A 15,721-nucleotide genomic window follows, 5' to 3' on the forward strand; every position below is an offset into this window, starting at 1 on the left:
TGCCACACTGTAGGTGTGTCACATGGAGCGATGTGTCGGGACTACACACAGTCTAGTGAGGAAGGTGCGGTGCTGTTATGTCCCCGTTCTACAGGTGAGCAAACTGAGGCCTTGAGAACATAACACGTGGCCCCTAGTTATTGGGACTGTGACCCTGTCCTGGCCAGAGCTCTGGCATGAAGACACCAGGCCCTTCCAGCGCATGACCCGAGAACTAATATTTGTCCCGTGGTGCACTGTGTGCAGAACCTGGTCACCCACACTGTCTGATCGATCCTCCCAGGAACCCGGAGAGGTGGGCAGGTGATTTCAGTAACAATTTTAGTTTACAGATGAAGAAACCCTGAGAGACTTGCCCAAGGCCACTGGCAATGAGTCAGAGAGAGGCTTTCAGACTTCTGGCTGTCTGGTGGCAAGGCCTGTGCCTGCCCCAGGACAACGGTGTGAGTTGCTAGGGCCTGGCCCAGGGGTAGTCAGTGTAGGGCGCTGGTGGGGGGGTGTTAAAGCTGGGGACCCAGGGCCTGCCACACTGAGAGAATGGGGGCAGGGAGGTCAGGAGCCACAGGAGGAGGGTTGGGTAGGCCTTGGGGAGGAGTGTCTGCGCAGGGGGGAGGCTCCAATGCCTTCTTGCAGCCACATCCTTTGCTTTACCGATTCTTCCCTCTTTTACTTAAAAACCAGGGGGCATGTCTCAGCAGGAAAGTGAATGTGACCACCCCAGAGTCCGGGTGGGCAGGGGGTCCAGCCCAGGTGTGTAAAGGCTTCCACTTTGGAGTCAGATAAGCTGGGAATCGGGCTCTGTCACTTTTAGCTGTGTGACTTTGGGCAACTGGCTTAACCTCTCTGAGCTTCCATTTCCTTGTCTGTGAGATGCGGATAATGATGCCTACTTTCTAGCAGCGTGTCTCATCCCTGCTGCACATTGCAATTGCCTGGAGAAATCTTCAAAATACACTAACGCCCAGCCCCCATCCCAGAGATTCTGACGTCATTGGGCTGGGGTGCGGCTCAACATGGGGAGTTTCCACCCTGTGATGTCCATGTGTAGCCAGGGCTGAGAACCTCTGTCCTCATAGCTGTCGGAGGAAGAGCTGAGATGCAGCCTAGAAATCTCCTGGCCGGTTGAAGTGCTGCAAGACCACCATCCACCCGGCAGCCCATCTTTTTATGAACCATATTCATTGTGCTGTTGCAGGAAGAGTCACAGGGGCTAAAAGAAAGGTATGTCTTCAGAAGAGCCAGGCCAGCTGGATGGCAGGTGCCAGCAGGTGAGTCCAGGGGGACCTCATGGGAAGCCCAAAGAACCACCGATTGGACCAGCTGGAAGAGAACCAGGATGTCACCCTGCTCATTTACCACGTGGCAGGATGAGCCCATTTCCCAGATTCGGTTCTCATGACATTGACTTGTGAACTCAACAGAGGACTTGGCGTTTTACCCCTGTGGCATTTCATGACACTCTTTGTAAAGCATGGCCATAATCTGAGCAAAAAGTTCTAAAGGAAAGGCCCCCCCACTCAAAAATTGGCTACAATAAACAAGGAAACATCCATCATAGCATTAATATTATAGCAAAAAAAGTGAGCAACTTCTGCGTTCAGCTGCTGAGAACAGTTCAGTGAATGTTGGCCAACGCCCCAGGGGGATATTATGCAGCTTAAGAAATGGCATTTAGAGAACCAGGAAGCGACGTCTAGGAGAGAAACACGATCAGGAAGCGATTGGTGCCGCCTGATGTGGAGGCCTGCGGGCAGGAGCTGGAAAGGATCCAGGGGGAAAAAAGAAGCGAGAAGGGTTGCTGGGGCCAAGGAATTTTAGATGGATTTTTAAAATTCTTATTTCCATTATCTTTGTATAGCAAACAATAATAGTAATAATCGTGAGTAAAAGCAATTCAGTGAGATGAGGATAATCTGTTTTGCTTTGTTCACATGATGAATCAGAAATGCCTCACATGGGCCTGGGACACAGCGGTGGCCCGGTAAATACTAACTGAATGAATGAATTCATCTGGTTACTTTTAGACTTTCCTGAGAGACTCTGAAAACATTTCTGAGTATGAATGGCCCCTCTTGGCTTTATATCATATGCATGTGGACTGGCATGCTTTCCATATATTTAAATTTTTGATAACAATTTTGAATTGGCCAAAGGTGAATGCAGAGCCCTGTGGCACACAATCAGAGATCCTTCCTCCAGTGGTCACAGCCCTATTACTGGCAGAGAAGTGAGTGAAAAGGGTCCTGCCTGTGGAGTCAGAGATTCTGGGTTGCATAGCAGCTCTGGAATTTACTCATAGCAGCTCTGGAATTTACTAGCTGTGTGTCCTTGGGCACGTTACTTCATTCTTTGAGCCTCAATCCCCTCATCTATAAATTAGGGATAATAACACCTGTCCCCAGGGTAGCTTGTTGCCTGGCACATTGTGGGTCCACCCTGCACCTCTGTCCACCACCATCTGGGCACTTCCACTCTGGGCAGAGTCATTCATCTGGCTCTGTTATCTACAGGCTCTCCTATCGTGCAGCCTACATTTCCCAACAAATATTCCCAATAAATTACTCCAGGGCAGTAATTCTCAAAGTATGGCCCCCGGACCAGCAGCACCAGCAGTACCTGGGAACTTAATGGAAATGCAGATTCCCAGGCCTGCCCTAGATCCAGTAGACCACAGGTTCTGCGGGCAGCCCCAGCAGTCTGTACTTTCACGAGCTCTCGGGCAGAATTACGACTATAGGACAGGATGAGAAACTCCACCAAGTCTTCTCTGTCCACACCATCAAGGCCTAGCAAGACACAGAACAACAGTCGTCTGACCCAGCTGCTCCTGGGGAATCAGTGCAGGCCCTTGGAGTGACTTTTTTTCTCCCTGCAGGCTCGTAACCAGACGCATGTGCTAGAATTCTACTAGGAAGCACTGTCAGCCTCCAGGGCTGCAGTTCTAGCACAGGCCTCCCTCATTTCTCCCCAAATTGAGGACCCAGCTGCCTGTCTCTGACCTCAAAGTCCAGTTTCCTGTGACTCCTCAGTGGCACCAGGGGTTCTGAGGGCAAGTGCCCAGGTCCCTTTCTTGCTGGAAGGTCGTTTCATGGCACAGGGAGGTCCGCAGACCCTTGGCTAGTGGGAGCTGTCTGACCAGCCCCTCACCCGAGCTTCCAGTCCCTCCTAACAAGTGTGTGACCAGTTCCAGTCCAAGTTCCTGGGCAGGGATGCCGAAGCCACTTGGGGCTGCTGAGCTGAATTTCCTCTGGTGTCCATGACTATTGCCCATCACTGCACCTCCCGCCTCTGGATCAAGGCCATTGTTTTCTGTGTTCTTTTGTTCCATGTGCTGCTTTTAAAAAACAAAACAAAACCCTATTTACTGCCCTTATCAGGTTTCACAAACTCTCTAGGCCTTGCCTTCTTGGACAGGTGGGGTCAGTGACCTGATTCCGTGTCATGTGAGCCTGGCCTATCCCCAGGAACAGGACCAGGGGGCAGCCCCATGAGCATTTTGCACATTTCTCTGCAGAAGAGCAATTGCGCCTGAACACCTGGAAGTCCCAGGAAGAAGGCTTAGGGCCTTCAGGCTCCTCTTGATATAGGAAGCAGGACTCCAGAGTCCTGTCCTTTTCTGTTGAGGCCTGAGTCTCTCATAAAATACAAATTAGAGGATGCCTTCCCCTACTGAACAGCCTCCAAGGGCTCCCTGCTGCCCTCGGGTGGACCTCAGACCCACCCTCGACAGGCCCCTGCAGGATCTGACCTGGGAGGACCTCCTGGCCGTTCCCCACTGGCCGCTCCCCACCGCTCCCCTTCCAGGGCGGGGAGCTCTCCTACCCGCCTGCCCCTTGCTGCCCTGCTGCTTTAGCTGGGGGCTCTTCCTTGCTTTACTCTGGTCTTGGCAAATCTCTCCAGACCCATCTTCAATTTTCTGCTTTACAGATGAAGCAGAGATGACTTCGGGAGCAGCAGTTAACTGGAGCTTGCTTCTCTCTAGCCCTACTGTGTGCTGGGGCTTACAGCAAGTGCTTTAAAAGCAAGCTCTTGTTAACCTATGAGGCTCCTGCGCCTGCGAATCGGACCAGACAAGCCAACAGGCCTTTCCTGCCTGAGTGTCCTGTGTGCTAGGGGGAAGAAAATAAGAGAGAGCTTTGGAGAGAATTAGAGGGTGGGGGCAGTGGGCACCACAGAAAGCCCCTTGGAAAAGGTGGCACTTGCACTGAGCAGTGTGGATGGTGGCTGGGAGAGCTGGGGTGGGGAGCACTTGAGGTTGGGGCATGCAGAAGCCCCAGGGTGGGAACTGGGTTGTTTTGTTTGAGGAACCAGAAGGAGGGGAGGGAGTGTGGGAGGAGCCCTGAGAAGCCGGCCAAGGCCAGGCCACGCAGAGCCTTGGAGGCTGAAAGACAAACTTGGCTGTGATTTTGGCTGCAGTGGGATGCTCCTGAGGGCTTTGGGCTGGGGAATGGCGTGAGTGGGCAGGAGGGGAAGAGGTTGTGGGGGCTGCTCAGTGCCGTGGTGCTCAGGACCAGCATGCTGGCTGTTGAGTGCAGAAAGTGCACGTGTCCATGTTCCCTCTTGGAGCCAGCACCAGCGAGACTTGTGTGGTGTCCTGCTATGTGTTCAACAACTGACTCCTCCAAAGAGAACAGCCCTGATTTGTGGCATCTGCTAGTTCCTAGAGTATAAATACGCCCGCCATGATTGATTTCAAGCCACCAGCTTGATGTGCAGAGTTGGGAAGAGATGCACTAGCAGCTCTTGCTGGTCAGAGCTGACTCCAGCTGCTATGGGGCGAGTGAGAAGGAAAGGGGGGATCCGGAATGCCTGCCGCTTTCCTGGTGTGAGCAGTGAGGTGGATGACAACAGGGCATTTCCTGGGGCGGAGAAGATTGGGGGAGGGGGAGACTGGAGTGAGGTGGGGAATCAGGGGTTGTGTCTGGTCTGAGTTGAGTTTGGGATGCCTGTGGACCCCTCCCGCTGAGTAGGTGAGCTTGGGGTGTGGGGAAGAGTGGTCTTGGCTGGAGTGTAAGTGTGGGTGTGTTGGCAAAGAGATGATGTTTAAAGCTCAGGGGCCAGAGGAGACCCCTGAGATAGAGCAAGTGAGAAGGGAAGAGGGCTAGATGGAGCCGAGAGAAATGGCCTCGTTGCAATGGCTGCTGAGTTGCTGGCGCCTCCCACTAACCTCTGAGGATGGAGTCTTACTCCTCCCCAGAGCCTAGCAGTGCTCAGCAAATGTGCCTTCACAGGACCGGGGACTCCCCCATTCTGGCTGGGATTTTGGAACCCTCAGGACTTAAGACCACACTCCACGAAGATCTTCCTAAGCAGCGTAGATGGTCCCCACTGGCTCAGGACCAGGATGACAGGTCAGTCCAGGGGAGGAAGGGAGGAAGGGACTGGCCAAGATGGGGTGAGCCAGAGAGAACAGAAAGACTGATGACAATAAAGACTATCTTTATTACATCCTGACCAAATGCCAGGACAGTGCTCAGCACTTTGTGTAGAATTCATCTGCACATCACCCTCGGACGCAGGAACTATTACTAGCAACATTTACAAATGAGCAAATCAGGGGACAGTGAGGGGCCAGGCCAGCTGGCCAGATGGTAGCAGTCCCTGCAGCCTGTACCTGATTCCTTCCCCAGACACAGGACAGAGCCTTCCCTGTGAATGTTTTTGGTCTTTGAGGAAATGAGACCTGTTGTGTCTCCTTTGATACCACCTTGAACTGAAAGCAAAGTGAACCACAGGTCACTTCTGCTCAGTCATTGTCATCAGTGTCATTGTCTCTCTCATCATCATCACCATCGCCATCATCTCCACCATTATCGTCATTGTCGTCACCATCACCACCACCTTTCTCTGCAGCCTCGCTGGCATCACTGGGTAGCAGGATAGTAGGGGATGGTTGCTTAGCTATATTTGCAAGTTTTCTGCAGTGACCCAGCACAATTTATACATTTTTGAAGGAGGAGATCCAATGGTTGGACCTGAGGCACTGTGATGAGCATGGAGGTGAGGAGACTGCTGGGACAAGGGGATGTCTGTCTGAAGAGACGAGATCCCAGCCTTGCTGACAGGGCCTGGGCTCCTCGGACTGCCTTCCCTCTAGCGTGCTGGGAAGCTGCCATTGGACCCTGGCTGCTGTTGCCCTTCTGCAGGGCTGGGGTGCCTGCCAGCAGGCACATCAAGTCTGGGCAGGGCCCTGAAGGCTATGCAGGTTTGGTGCATGGTTGAAGGAGGAGGAGCAGCCTTGCTGCCTCGGGTTGGAGAGATGCAGAGATGTCTGCTGCATGGGGAGCAGCGGGCCCAGGCCATCCTCATCTCAGGACAATTCCTGCATTAGAGGTGATGCTGCTTGAATGGTGGAATCCAAGGCATTGAGACCAGAACATCATCAGGTTGGGCCTGGCTCTACTGACTCAGAGACCCAGCTCTGTCCTCCTCCCAAGTGTGTGCAAGGATGGGCTTGTCTGCCTCTGGCTGTCAAGGATTCTGCACCTGACTCCAGGCCACCATGGCCTTGTTCCTTCTTCTGATACCCTCAGCCCCCTTCCCTCCTTTTGCTCAGGGTGGGCAGTCCCTGTCTCCCCAGCCAGGGGGCAGGACCAGGTCTTCTCATGCTCTTTATCCTCCTCATCCTGGGATTTCTGTGGCCCACTGAGTCTAGTCTTCTCCTTCACCTGAATGGTTGGGCACTGAATCCTGGGCCCAAGGACGTCCACACACAGAGAGAGCTGTCTCATGAGCCAATGCCTCATTTCCTCGGTGGAGAAGCTGAGTGGGGGACAGCCAGGGGAGGTGGTTCGTCAGGGTTGCACGACAGGAATGGGTCTTGGAATTCAGCCCTGTGCCGCTTCCCCTTTGAAATGGCTGTGACCCTTGGGGAAGGGGCTTAAAAACTCCCCCACCCTTCATTTACTCATTCAGCAAGAATTTACGCACTAGGTGCTGTGTTGAGAGGTGGACACATGATGGTGGAGAAAAGGACACAGAATTTGCCCTTGTGGAGGTGGCGGTCCAGTGTGGAAGATGAGCAAATAAGCCTATGAATAAACATGCTGTCACAAACTGACCCACCTGGCAAGGGAGACAACTGGGTGGGCACGGAAGGATAGGTAAGAAGGGATGGAGATAGAAAGGCCTGCTGGGAGGAGCCAACAATGGGTGCAAAGGCCCTGAGGTTGGAAGGAGTCTTTTGAGAAACTGTGAGGGGTGTGTGGCTGAGCAAGGGTGACAGACGAGGCTGGAGAGGGTGACAGGAGTCAGATTAGGAAGTACTTGTTCACCACGGAAGGAGTTGGTCTCTCTTCTAAGGACAAAGGGAAGACCCCAGAGGAGGGTGACAAGATTGGACCTGCATTTTGAAAAGATTATGGGGAGGGTGAGAACAAGTGTGGGTTAGGGACTGTGGCAGTTGTCTTGAGAAAGCATCAAGGTCATGCCACTCCCCATCTCCAGGAAGAAGCAGAAGAAGCTTTGCTGGGGATGGTCCAGATTCTAGGAAGCTGTGTATATTTATGAGAGTATATATGAATATGTAAGTGTACATGTGTACATGCATGTGTGTAGTGTGTGTAAGTATGCGTCACATGTGTACGTGTGTATGCGCACGTGTGCATCTGTGTACGCATGCGTGTATGTGTCTATATGCATGTGTATGTGTGCATCTGTGTATGTGTGTACATGTGCACACACATGTGTATGTATGTGCATCTATGTATGTGCATGCACACATGCATGTGTGTGCATCTATGTATATGTGTGTATGCACACCCATGTATGTATGCATTGCATGTGTGTGCATCTGTGCGTGTGTATATGTGTGTAGGTATGCGCATGCATGCGTGTGTGTGCATCTGTGTATGTGTGATTATGCATGTGTATGTACGTGTGTGCATCTGTATGTGTGTGTAGGGATGTGTATGCATGAGTGCATGTGTGTACATGCATCTGTGTATGTGTGATTATGCATGTGTATATACGTGTGTACACCTGTATGTCTGTGTAGGTATGTGTATGCATGAGTACATGTGTGTGTGTGTGTACATGCATGTGTGTGTGCATCTGTGTGTGTATATGTGATTGTGCATGTGTATATATGTGTGTGCATCTGGGTGTGTGTAGGTATGTGTATGCATGTGTATATGTGTGCATGTGTGTATATGCAACTGTGTGTGTATGTGTGTGTGTGTAGAGGAGTGTGGAGGACAGATGGGGAGGTCACAGTTCCAGTGGGCAGAGATTGAAGAGGGGTAAAGTTCACGGGATGTATGGTGGGGCCGCTCCTTCCTGAGTCTGCGTGGCCTGTCTCGGGTGGGGGCAGCCACCCCCATGAGCTCCCTCTTTCTTCTGGAAGTGCTGCATGTGGCTTCTCCCTCCATGGGAGCAGAGAGGACTGGGTGTCTGCTTGAGGTGCTGGGCTGGGGAGAAACAGGCAGATCTCCCAAGTCCAGCCTCAGCCTACAACTCTGCAGGGAGCTTTGGGCCCAAGGTGCCAGCTTCTCCCAAATGCCCCTTTGCCCGCGTGCTCTTGTGCCTTCTCTGGGGACCTCGTGGGGAGAAGAGTTGCCCAGGTCCTGGCAGGGTCTGGATTTCTGTGGGCATCTTGCCCTAATACCATCATAGCTAGACCCTGAATCTCTCCATGTCCCCAGCGATGGCGTGGCTGCGTAGGCCTGTCTGGGGGCCCAAGTCCGCCATGTGGCTCTTCTGGCTTGGTCCTGGCATCCCCACCCTACCCTGACCTGCCTAGAGACACCCCTCCCAGGCTGGAACCAGGACTGGATGTATAATTTGCAGGGCCTGGGTCCTTGTTCAACAGTGATTAAGAATTTCAAGACAGCGACAGACAGCAGAGCTTTAAATGCAGAGTGGGTCTGGTCTGAGACCACACCCCCGTAAAGCTGGCGCCAGCCAGAACCCATTTGGAGGCCACCAGAGGGCGGTCTGCCAGCCAATCATTTGCATGATAAGAAACACCTCCTGGCAAAATAATTCCCAGAGGTCTGGCTCTGACCCTTCTCTCATTCATTCATTCGCTTGCTCATTCACTCACCTTGGTCAGGTACTGAGCTCCTGCTACCACCACATTTCCCTGAGGCCCTGAGACTGGAGGTGCAGTTGGTCCCAGCTCTGTGCTGGCCTTGGGCGAGTGCCCCCAGCCACCGTCTCCAAGACCTCTCCTCACCAAGCTCCCAACACCACCCAGCCAGAGCTCCCTGGTGGGCCACATCCACTGTCTGTGGGCTTCTCCCCTGGTACGGTCCAGGTGCCCAGCACTCGATGGCTGAATGCATGGCTCCCCCTGACACCCACCCTCCCTGGGGCACCTGTCGCTCATCATCCTTCACAGCCTTCTCTCTGTCCCTCACCTGGGCCCCCGTTCATCTCTCGCTGCTTTACCATTGCATTTACAAAGTGAGGTACATGTCAGCACTTACAGGAAAGCACCCACATTGTAAGTGTACCTTTTGCAGATGTATGCATCTGTGTGATCACCACCCAGGCCAAGACATCCGTGCCCAGCCCCTGGAAGGCCCCCTCGGGCCCCTCTCAGTTTTTTACCCCTTTTCTGCTTTTTGTCCCCATAGATTAGTTTTACCTGTGCTTGAGCTTGGTATACATGGGATCTCAGAGAATGTTTTCTCTGGTGTCTGGTTTCTTTTGCTCGGCATCGTGTCCAAGACGTGCCCACGTTCCACACTCTTGCTTTCAGAGACGACCCGTAGGCCTCCCTCTGCCGCCATGTGCACCCCTTGGCCCGCATGAGGCTCTTTCCTCCCAGGGATCTTCCGTTTCCTGTTTCCTTCCTAAGCCCGGGTGGGGGCTTCGTCTGGAAGCTCCTGGTTTCTGAGCAGATGAGTCCTCTTCTTCATGTTCTAGGCAGGTTATCCTTGAAATTCAGGGTATTTGAACTTGAATATCCTTGAAATGCACAAGCCGTGGTGCTGCCCTGGTCCTGCTCGTGGAGGATTCCCGAGCACTTTGCCCAGGCCTCCCTGACTTCTGTGCCCCACCCCTGGTCCCCTCCCTGCAATCTCCTGGCCTTTCAGTCACTGCAAACCCCAGCCCATGCACGCCACCTGGATCCACAGGGAGAAAACCGCCTGGCGCTCTTCGTCCGTGCTTGCTGGTGTGAGAGCACAGCCAGACCCTTTGTCACGGATGGGGCCTTACAGTTTAGTCCACTCCTAGCAGTGACTTCTCAAAGTGAGGTTCTCAGACTAGCAGCGGCAGCAGTGCCCGGGAACTTGGAAAAGCAAGTTCTAACTCCCGCTCCCCCAGACTCGCTGAATCAGAAACCCCGGGGGTTGGGCCTGGCAACCCGTATCCACACAACGCCCCCGGGGGGTTGTGAACGTGCTCATGTGGGAGAACTACTGACTCTTGGCATGTGAACATGTCAGTGATGAATGAAGATGGAACGTTCCTTTCTTTGCATAGAAGCATGTTATCGTTACTCCAGAAAATACAAAGGTTCTAGTACATGGGGCTGATGTGGTCTGTTAGGTAAAAAGAGAACCAGAACCTCCTCAATGGAGCAGCTAGTTCCCAGGTGGTCACTGATGAGTGTCTAGACCTGGCACACACCTAGGGAGATGCTGATCACAAGGGGTCCTGTCTCCCTGAGAGGAGAGGCTGGCATGCTGCCCGTTCTCCACTGGCCACCCCCACTCCATTATCTGCCTTCTCTGTCCTGCTCTGAGCCCCGGAGGCTGAGTCCTGGGCACTGCCCATCCCCCACCACCCCCAGGCATCTTGGCCAGCTGGCGTCTGGTTGGGTTTGATTAATGGCAGGAGGTCAGAGGGCAGGAGGAGGGGGTGGTCAGGGTGGCAGTGTGCTGGCAAACGGTTAACAGCCAGCTTTTGGGAGACACTGTGGGAAGCTCTGATTTGTAGTTTGCCAATGTCTGTGGTGTAAATACTCCTGCCATGGTCAGTTTCACATCACCAATGTGACAGTTCTGAACGATGGAGTTGGGTAGAGATGTGCAGGGTCACTCTGTTAGATGATTTCCACTGCTCAGATGCACAGATGTAAATAACCTCAAGACAGTAGCTAGCTAGGAGTAAAACATGGCAGAAGAATTAGGAAGTGATGTGTTTGGAGTCTCTATTACCTTTGTTTTAAATATAATTTATTAATTTTGTTTATGTAATTTAATTAATTAATTAATTAATTAATTAATTAATTTTGAAGAGCTCAATTGGCTTTATTGTGATTCTAGAATCAGGCAAAACATTATTCCATAAAATAGAATAAGTGTGCCAATGAGCCAAACAGAGTGTAATTTAATTTTTAACAGCAGGTGTGCTTAAACAACTGGCTCACAAAATTCCTGCAAATTTAACCTGTATGAGTGGTTCATGCAGACCCCGGGGCCAGGGTGACATTTTCTCACTGTGTCTCTGTCTGGAGGTTCCTGTGGGCCTAGCCCAGCCCTGGGGTTCCTTTTCCCCGGTCTGGCTCTCACTGGGCTGCATGGACACTGTCCTTCCTTGCCCCTCTGGTCCCGGCAGCTGCATAGGCTTCCCTGTCACTATTCCTGGTGCCTCACTGTCTGATTACTCCCTTGCGGGGTTCCCTGGAGGTGGCGTCTGAGGGTGGGAGACCACAGGGCAGACCCTACCCTTGCTTTAACACCAGCCCCACCCCCATTTCTTTTATTGATCAACCGTAAGGTTGCACTGGAAGACATGAAAAACAGAAAACTATGACAGCAGGGTAAACCTCTTGAAAACAGGAAGGTACTCAATAAAAGTGACTGTGTGGCTGGTGGGCCTGCCCATTGGAAGGCCCCCTAGGCAGGTGATCTGGCCACATCTGTGACGATGACAATGCATGTGGCCTTGGGCCTGGCAATGCCTTGTTGGGCATTTGTCTGACAGACAAACTTGCACCCATGCGAGATGATGTCTGTCTAAAGTTATTCATTACGGCATTGCTTAGAAGAGCCGAAAACGGGACTCCACCCAAGTGTCCATTATTAAGATACTCATTAAATAGGTTCTGGCACATTCTTGCAATGGAACATCCTGCAGCTGTTCCTGATGTAGACGTGAAAGGAGCCCCGTGAATGCCAGTGAAAAGAGAAAGTCAGACGGCGGGTTGAGTATGTGTCTGCTTGTGCGGGGACAGGGGGGTGTGCTCTGCTGTCTTGGGAGGACACATGACGCAGTGGCCGTCTCCTGAGTGGGGAACTGGGTGGCCGGGGACTCACTTTTCACTATAAACCCATTTGCACTTTTTGGATGTTGTACCATTTTCATGTGTCACCTGATTAATAAATATATAAAATTTAAACATAGTAAATAGTTGCCCATGAAATTTGACAGATGCTTCCTCCCGTTCATCTTCAACTCGACCTTCATTGCCCTGGACCCCAGAACTTGGGATAGGGCCAGTCCCCTCCCCTCCTCCCCCTTGCTGGCTGGCCAGGGCAGAGGCACCCAGCCATGTCCCCCTCAGGATGTCGGCAATGGTGACTTCTCTTTTGCCTGAGGGCCTCGTGTCTGCCCCCTCACTTTGTCCTGGCTCTGCACGGCTCATAGGCTGGACGAAGATGGTGCACACTTAAGAGAGAACCGAGGGCAGGAGGTGGTGTGACGGAGCCAGGGCCACACCAAGGGCTTTGGGAGGGCGGGGACTGTGTGCCTTGGACACACCATGGTGTCTGGGCTGGCCCAGTGCCTGGCTCAGGGCATGCTCACAATGTCTGTGGAGTGACTGACCACTGGACAAGGACCCAGCCCCTCGTGGCTAGAAAGGCTTTCTGGTTAGTTCTACAAGAATCTTGTTTCACGGTGTATCTGCCTTCCACTCCTGGTGGGTGGGGGGCTTCCATCCTGACTCCTCTGGTGACCTAGCCTAGGGGTTGGCTTTAGAGCAATGTTTCCCAAACTCACTGACCACATACCCTTTCCTCATGGGGCATCTTACAGAATTAGTATACCCTGAAACACACTTTGGGAACTGTGGGTTAAAGTTCGCATAAATACTGACTTAAAGGTATTACACCAATGTAAATACCCTTAAAGGCCTGGAGACCAGAAACTCAGTGAGTTGGGGACGGCGATTGGAGCTCAGAGGACTAGGAGGCCATGGGACGCCAACATCTCTGTGTTTTGGCCCTGGCTGCCGACTGCAATCATTTGGGGCCATTTCCAGAGATGTTGAATTAATTGCTGTGGGTGTGGCTGGGGACTGGGATTTAAAAAGATTCCCCGATGATTCAATGTGTAGGTGGGGGTAAGAACCACTGCTCCAGAGCTGGGATCAGTGGGAGGGGCAAGAGAATGGTGGTCTTTCTGTATTGCAATCTTGGGTCACATTAATAAAGGCATAGTCTACAGAATGTGGGGGGTGATGGTCCCGCTTGATTTTGCATTGATCAATGATACTTGATTCTGAGCCCTGTATCTTAACACAAACACCTGAAAATTGGAAAATGTTCAGAAAAGAGAAACCAATAGAGTGAGGAAACACAGAACTTGGTCCTAAAGGGCTCAGACCAGCCTGTTCTCTCTAGAGGATCCCCCCAGCAGCCGGCAGGCCTTCCTCCGAGCCGTGGCAACTGAGGCTCAGGGCTCACCGTTTGCCATGCCTCCCTCAGCCCTTTCAGTGTAGGCTCATCTTCGAAGCCACTCTGGTGTTTCTGTCTCACTGCCGAGGAGCAGGAGGGACTTCCGGAGGGTGGGAACTGCAGATGTGGGGTGGGGTGAGCCGACCCCGGGGGAGGGCAGTGAGGGGGAAACAATTCTCCAGGGTCATGTGGGCAGAGCAGCTAGTTTAAGGCTCAATTCCACAAGCTCATGAAGATTTAACAAGTTGGAGAGAATGGCAGTGCAGGTGACACTGGTCATGGTGCCCAAGAACACGAGCCCCAGCAGGAGGTCAGGTCCGTGAAGGACAGGCCTTGCTCTCTTCGTTCCTGTCACATTCCTGGCCTGGAACAGTACACGGAACAGCTGAGTTATCAGAAAAGCAGGAAGGGATCTAGATTTGGGGGGAAGATGGGCTATCAGGGAAGGCCTCTCTGAAGAGTTGACCTTTCCATTGAGACCTGAAGAACAGGTGGGAGCCGGCCATGGGAAGAGTGTTCCAAGCACAGAGTGCGGCACAGGGAAAGGCTGGGGCAGGATGGGCCTGGTGTGGTGGAGGCCGGCGAGGGGATCCGAGGGTGGGACTGCTGTGGTGAGAGTGGGGGTGCTGGGGGGGTGGTGGAGGGCCGCGTGGTTAGGAACTCAGCCTCAGGGACCGCTTCCCAGCTGTGTGGTCTAGGCAAGTGATTTAACTACTCTCGGTCTCAGTTTCCCCACCTCTCAGGACTGGGAATGACACTTGGCCCAGGGAAACACTCCTGGCACACAGTGAGCTCTGCAGAAACGTTAGCTGTCATTACTGCTGCTGTTAACAATGGAGGAGCCTGGGAGACAGAGCTGGGCCTGGACACTTTTTCCATTCCAGCTGCCTCTCCCACCTCTCCTTGTACACACACCCTGATTTGGAGGCGTTTGCAGCTGGCAGAGATCCCAGGTTTCTGGATCCTGTACAGACCCTTAATTGTGAGCTCCTTGTCTCCAACACTTCACCATCCCAGGAAGGAGGGCTGGGTGGGCCTACATACCCCTGCAGGCTGGGAGTACCCTGGCCTGTGCCACCCCCTGCTCCGTGTGGCCAGGAGCTGGAAAGTGGGAGGTGGGGCAGCAAAGGGGGGCTCCGAGGGCAGTGGGGCTGCATCCCAGGCCCTCAGGGACGGGGTGTCCCTCTGTGTGATCCACCCAGCTCTGGATGGAACTGGGTGGGGCTGGGTCCTGGGCTGATGCCCTGCTCCAGCCGCTGGTTCAGGGCAGGTAGCGACGGGCAGAAGGAAGGTGCAGCCAGGTGGAGAAGGGGAAACCCGGGCGCAGGACCTGCCCAGCCGCCTTAACTCACATGCGAGGCGGACTCAGACTGCTTCCTGCATTGGAAAGCCGGCCCCACCCCTGCTGTCTCCCCTGCCACAGAATCCTTCTTCTGCTTCAGCTGCTTGGGCCGAACTCTCAGAGTCAACCTTGACTCCTCTTTCATTCACACCCCAATCTGTTAGCAAATCCCAGCAGCTCTTCCTGCAAATGTATCCACCAGCACCAGCCCTGCCACCCTGGATTGCGGCAAAGCCTCCTCACTGAACTGTGCCCCCTGTGCCCTGCCTTGCCCTGTGGCACCCTCCACACAGCAGCTGGGGTCATCATGCCAAAACACAACCAGATGGCATTGCTGGCACCCGATAACCTCCCTCACCCAAGGCATAAACAAGTGACCCAACTGGTGTCACTTGTCTGACCTCATCTCCCCTGCTTTGCCTCCCTGGGCCCCTCACTGCTCCTGATATGCTCCTACCTCAGGACCTTTGCACCTGCTGTTCCCTGGGCCTAGAGTGCTCTTCCGTCAGATGCCCCATGCCTTGCTCCCTCGATTTGTTCAGATCTCTGCTCACATGTCGCCTCACTGAGGCCAGAGCACCTGTATGAAATGGTAACACCCTGCCCTGCTCACCCAGCAGTGTTTCTCTACACAGCCTCTGTCACCACTGCATGTACCACACACAGACTTGTTTGTTTGAGTCCTCACATTGGATGCAAGCTCCTGGAGTGCAGGGTGCTTTCTGTTCTTTTCCCTGGCACATAGTAGGTACTCAATGAGTACTATTGCCTGAATTGGGCCTATGCACATTCCTTAAGCAAGAGATGA

The sequence above is a fragment of the Cynocephalus volans genome, chromosome 10, assembly GCF_027409185.1.
Source record: "Cynocephalus volans isolate mCynVol1 chromosome 10, mCynVol1.pri, whole genome shotgun sequence".
NCBI lineage: Eukaryota > Metazoa > Chordata > Mammalia > Dermoptera > Cynocephalidae > Cynocephalus > Cynocephalus volans.